The 6,000-nt window shown below is 44.6% G+C and overlaps 1 protein-coding gene across 1 annotated transcript in view; it reads right to left on the minus strand.

Moving 5' to 3' along the window:
- The window catches only part of MICAL3 (microtubule associated monooxygenase, calponin and LIM domain containing 3), a 216,465-nt gene extending 211,078 nt beyond the window's left edge, over nt 1-5,387 (minus strand). Inside the window, exon 1 of the mRNA XM_087968628.1 lies at nt 5,302-5,387. The gene's annotated coding sequence lies outside the window, so the exon portion shown is untranslated. The remainder of the gene's footprint in view (nt 1-5,301) is intronic.
- Between the last annotated feature and the right edge of the window lie 613 nt (nt 5,388-6,000).

Genomic DNA, 6,000 nt, shown 5'->3' on the forward strand with positions numbered 1-6,000 from the left:
TTAGTTAATGTGACAGTAACAGGTGAGTAGGTCAATGTATTACGCATTCAGCAATTTTGGACTTAGAATGTGGCTTCAGAGCTCAGCTCAGCTGTGAAAATCCCTTAGATTTGTTCACTGTATCACAGTCTAAGGGATCAAATAAAATTTTTGAAGATAAACAGGACAACTGAGCACCCCAGAGTGACAGTTGGTTACAAATATGATTAATACAAAATGGTGCTGAAGAATGAAGGCTAGGAGAATTCAGCCAGAACTAGCCTCCAAGAGTCTCTGTTGTTGAACTGCAGAATGCTCTCAATACAGCTTCACTTCTCTGTGTGTGTTTGTTTACTGGGGGCTGTATTCTCTGGAGGAGACAGCAGAGTGTAACCCTGGGGTGGTTTCTGTGGGGATAGGCAAGATGTACAAATAATTCATGTACATTTCTAATGCCTATTATTCTTTCATGCTAGGCTTGTGGCCATGCCAGCACATACACAGACACGTCTTTATGCTGCTTGAACACTGAGGGGGTGGCTTTGGCTCATGGGGCTTAGAGAATTTCATCTCGTGATTTCCATTAGCACTGTAAGGAGATGTGTGTATACCTTTTCCTTTGTCCATCTAGTTGAGCCAACCAATCCCTTGCTTTCCAAGCTTGGTTGTTTTCTTGTAGATAGTTTGTTACTTGATTAGGTAAGATTATCTGGGCTTTTGTTTTCCTTCTGGGTCCAAAATCAGCCCTGTTCTCTCTTTGTTGGGAAAGATTCTGTCCTCCTCCTCTCAAACTCCTTCGGTCCCTCCAAACTTCTTGTTAGACAGCAGAGTACAGCACAATTTAACAGCTTTATAATAACCACGTTTAATGCCACCTCATTGAGTATCATTCTCAAGTGCTTATTCCAAAGACAAGGACAAGCACTAAATTTGGACAAAGAAAGTAACATTGGCTTAGGGTCAGCCAGACTGATTAAATAGTAAGAAAATTCCCCAATCAAAAAGTTAGGTTACATAAGCTCCATGATTCCACAAGGTGTTGAACAGATGGGTACCTAATTCCAAGTGAATTGGCTTAATTAGATGTTTTTGAGGCTCTATATTTTACAAATACTCGGGGCCTTCTCAGTGGTGGCAGTCAGGGTCTGCAATTCCCTTCCTTGAAGACTATAAATTCTGTTTGGGCAAGAAGTACTTCTTCTTTTTTCCTGCTATATTACATTGGTGCCATGCTAAAGATGGACAGTATTTTGACTTTACGAGTGGATAAGATTCATAAGGAGTAGAAATATGGTGCAAAGCAGGCAGGCAGGATCATACATGTAAGCAGAGCTGAGGTTTTCTCCCCCCCCACCTCTAGGTTTGGGAGAGTTGCTTTGGTTTTTGGAACTTTTAAAACTATATAATGCTCATTTTAAGACATATTGACATTTTTCAGAGGCATCTGAAGAGCAGAACAACAGTGGATCTTAAGGGCTACTCTTGAACTGTCTACACACAAATAAGTAATATAAAGCAGGGTTGCCAACAAATAAAATCCAGCTTTATTCTATGGATTTGGATGGAGTTAATTAGCCTGAAACTTTTATTAAAGTATAAAAAGTAATAAAAACCATTGTTGGTTAATAATACCGTGTTTCTCCAACAATACGGCTTCCCCAATAGGAAGACCCAGCATGTTTTCTAGGCATAAGGTTAAATTAAGCCCCTCCCCCCAAATTTAGGCTGAGTTTAAAATATGCAAAATGGGGGGGAAGGGCGGGGGAGAACTTGCCGTTAGGAGTGCCCCGCAGGCAGCCATGCCTCGCCACCAGCCACTCCTAATGGCCGATCATGGCGGAGCTCGGAGAGCTCCCTACTCCCAACAAGTACCTTTGCTGCCAGGGGCTCTTGTGCAGGAAAGACGGGGCTGCACCAAGAGGTGGATGCTTCCGCTTTCCCATCTGCACAAAGGGCACCGGCTCCCCCCTCCCCTGCCACAGCCCCGGCAAGGGCGCGGGAGCTGACTTTAAAACGGACTCCATCCATGTCCCCTCAGGCAGCCAGAGCAGGACTCGGCAGAGATGCCTCCAGCAGAACCGCAGAAGAGTGAACCACCCAGCCAGCTGCTGGTGCGTCAACCTTTGACTAACACTTCACTCTGGGCATAAGCGGGCGCAGCGGCAACCCAGCAAAGCCCACATGTCCCACTCCTCTCGGGGACCACAAGCTCACTTGCCCCACTCAGCCTGGCTTCCAGCGCTACCACCAGTTGCTCTTACCTTACACAGCAGCGGCACCTCCTCCTGCTGGCCATGCCTTGCAGGCTGAAAGCGCAGCCCAGCGGCGCCCAAGCCAGGGCTGCACGCTTTTGCCCCTGCATCCTGCAGAGCCAGAATCCGCCGCCCACCATGGAAACCCCAATGAGCAGACTCACCTGCGCTCGGGGGAAGAGAAGCGGTGCTCTGCCAGCTCCTTTCCCCCCAAGCACGGGCGAGGCTGCTCATTGGGGTTCGTGCAGCAGGCAGCAGATTCCAGTTTTGCTGGGCCCCAGGGCAACAGCGAGCAGCCCCCACTTGGACTGCACTTTTGGCCTTCCGAGCACCTGCAGGCACCATTGTGTATACTTCGGCAACGGCTCTGTAAGCAGAGAGTCTGTATCCTGTGCATCTCTGGGAGTGCCTGAAGCTTGACGGGGCTGCCTTGGCCCTTGGTGATTCCATGCCCTGTTGCGAGCTTGGAGTCCATGGGTTAGAAAACAACTTGTTGAGGGAAGAGAACTTGTCGAGGGAAGAAGTCGGGGCAGGTTGGTCGTGGCCACCACACCTGAATGGCGCAACTACATTCTTTTGAAAAGGTCTGGCTGAGAGACTTGGGAAAATCCCAGGAGGTTAGGGAGGGTAGAACAAAATTGGTGCACGAGACCGGCTGGCTGGTGTTCGCACTGGGGGAAGAGGAGCTGGCGGAGCACCAGCCATGGTGGGAGTGCCAGAAAGGCAGCCCACTTGCCTTTGTCTCTCGTGCAGTGGCAGGAAGCCGCCTGGGGGCTCTAAGCAACCCAACAGTCAGCAGGGCAGGTTAAGAAAGCAGCCTCCTGAGTAACGGTTCCGAGTGCTGCAGCTTGATCCGAGCTCGAGCATGTCCACATGGCATGCCGAATTTGGCGCTTAATGGAGCTCTGCAGGTTTGCCAATGCACTGGACCAAGAACTACCCGCACAGGCTGAGCTGGCACGATGCACAGGGTGGAAAGTGGTTGGCTGCGTGGGTGTCGTGGGAACACGGCCATTCACTGATAAGGGTGTAAATACACATGCACACACACTACCACCAGGCTGCATGTGGGAGGAAAATTAAGACATCCTCAAAAAGATGGCCTAGCCGTTTTTTCGGGGCTCAAAAAAGAAGAAGACCCGGCCTTATTTTATGAGAAACATGGTATATAGATAGCTAACCTTTCCTCTCCTTCCCCATGGACAGTAGAACAAATCAGTCCAGAGTTTCACTGGATGATCTCAAATGATCAACCTCAAATTATCATATTTTGGACACATGATATAAAAATTATGTTCCCTTAACACGTCCTTAAAGAGGGAAAAGTGGAAGGAATGGCAACGAGAATAGACTAGATTACCATGGTGATGGGTGCACCTTGGAAGACCTTAAGGGATAGGTTGGGGACAGATCTTCCTGGAGAAAAGTTATTTATACCTTCAACATGATTGATTGATCAATCAATCAGTCCTAAAAAGAAAATTAATGAAGAACTTTTTTTTCTCATGTAGAAGTTCTTGTCTCTAGCATCTTCAATTTAAATGGAGCTGGAAGTGTGTGTGGAATGACATCTATGTGAGACACTGGAGCCTAGGGTGGTCAAATCTCAGGGCTCAACCTACCATTAGCTCAATGAAACACCACAGAAGGTGGTAGATGTTGTGATGAAAGGAGACACTGGGTACTTGAAGGGCAGAAGGTAACACAACCCCTTCTGCATTCCCCAAGCTACAACTTGCAACTCTCGCAAACAGAGAAGAATGTTTGCCATTGCCAAGGTGACCTTCTAAATCTGGGTTGGAAAAGAAGCTACTAATTCTTCCCAATTAACAAAATGCCTTTGACTTTTCCTGCTGGATGCAACAGAAGGGCAAGCATGGGATCCACACTTGCTGAAATTCCCTCTCCTATATAACTATTCAAGGTACAGTCTGGGATTCTGTATTTTGTCACCCTACTGGGGTTGCATTGACAAGGAGATAGTTTTAATTTAGAGGGACTCTTAACAGGACCTGGTTCTTGTTTCTCAGCTGTTGCTGAAGCTGTAACAAGGGTCATCCTAACAATAAACCTAACAATCTCTCCTGTAATCTTTTCCTTCACTGTAACCCTGTGAGATAAGGGCAATTGCTGGAACCCTGACAATAAGGTCGGATGAGAGTCAACAACTTGCTCAAAGTCAACTCATGAGCTTCCATAACTGAGGAACCTGTCCTGTCTGGTATGAGTTAACAATTACATGTACATCAGAACAATTTTGCTTTCATACAGACTTTGAAACCATCTCTCCCTGAACAGAGCTCTGCAATGTTTCACCCTCATACTGTAGTAAAACTATGTTTAATACAATTGTATTCATATATACCTGGATATAAACACTGCTGTGTTTACTCCCTATTGTTTTGTAATACAGATCTTAAATTTTGGAGCTATTATCTAAAATGCAGATATTAAGGGTCTGATTCCAATAGAAATGAAGTTTAAATCAAAACGAGCATGTAAAGGATTGCACGGATAAGATTTGTATGTATCTGCCATGTTACATATTTGTTGTTGTCCCTGTACTTCTCAGTATTTCACTCTTATTTATCCCTCTATTGTAATTTAGATTACCAGCTTCCAGGAATTTGTATTTTTGCTTAAATTGCTCTCTTAAGGGATCATTTTAGAGTAATACATGCTTATGTGAACGAGGGAACTTCCCTGGATGATTTCCTCAATCTGGGTTGTTTCCCCCCCCCCCCTATTAAGCACTGAAATGTGAACAACAGCAAAACCAAACCTTGAAAAGTAGATTTTTAAAAAACAAAGCCCCCAAAGCATCATTTACATTTATGCCAGAACAACAGAAACATGGGATCCAGTTCTAAAGCAACAATCTCCAAGGCATATTTAGTTAGCTGACAACACTGATAATATGCCCCAACCCATCCCTTGGAGTATCTTGCTTGAGCCAGTTAACAAAGAGCATTATTTGAATTGTTTTGCTACGTTAAAAACAACCACATTTCCGCTCCAACAAGGCAAATAACATCTATTAGAACATATATAAAGAAGGCTATCTACTCACAGGACAGAAATGAAGCTGTCCTCTTCATCTTTTCCTTGGTTAAAACCTTGCCATTAACTAACATGCTCATACTGTAGTTTTAACAGCCTCTGTCTTGGTAAATCTCCAGCATCATAAATTCCTTTTTTTTGTTCTCTGGCGCCTCCAGCTCTGCACAGTTCCTTTTTTTTTATTATTATTTTGTTTTGGTTTGGAAAACTTACAGATGCTATTTCCTTTCTTCAATCCCGTTTGAAGACATGGAGGAAACAGAACACTTAGGTAAAAAACGATCTGCTATTTTCAATGCGCATCTCTTTCAGTGAGCATCTTATTAGGGTCTTCTGGAGATGGCGTGATGATGCAGCAGGCTTCTGGTCGTCACTGTTGCCATGACAACCAGTATGTGGTCCCTATGGCAGAATGTTGCAGATGCAAAGGTAGGACACACATTTTGTGTAGCGTATGTTATGGGGAGAGGCTACCAGAGACGTTTCCATTCATATATGCCTTTTTTTTAATGTCAATTTTCAGAACACCATTTTTTTTCCTGCCACTATCCTATTTTGTGTAGTTTTAGAACTACCACAAAAATTCCTTATAGTAAGAAAATTTTAAACCATCTGTATATTTACATTGAATGAACCATCTGTATGTTTACAATGGAAGCATCTAAGACTAAAATCTAAAATTTAGAGGAAGGACAAGGGAGGGGGAACA

The sequence above is a fragment of the Notechis scutatus genome, chromosome 6 (assembly GCF_049901735.1).
Source record: "Notechis scutatus isolate UNSWTSFEM ecotype Mainland chromosome 6, rNotScu1.2, whole genome shotgun sequence".
Classification (NCBI taxonomy): domain Eukaryota; kingdom Metazoa; phylum Chordata; class Lepidosauria; order Squamata; family Elapidae; genus Notechis; species Notechis scutatus.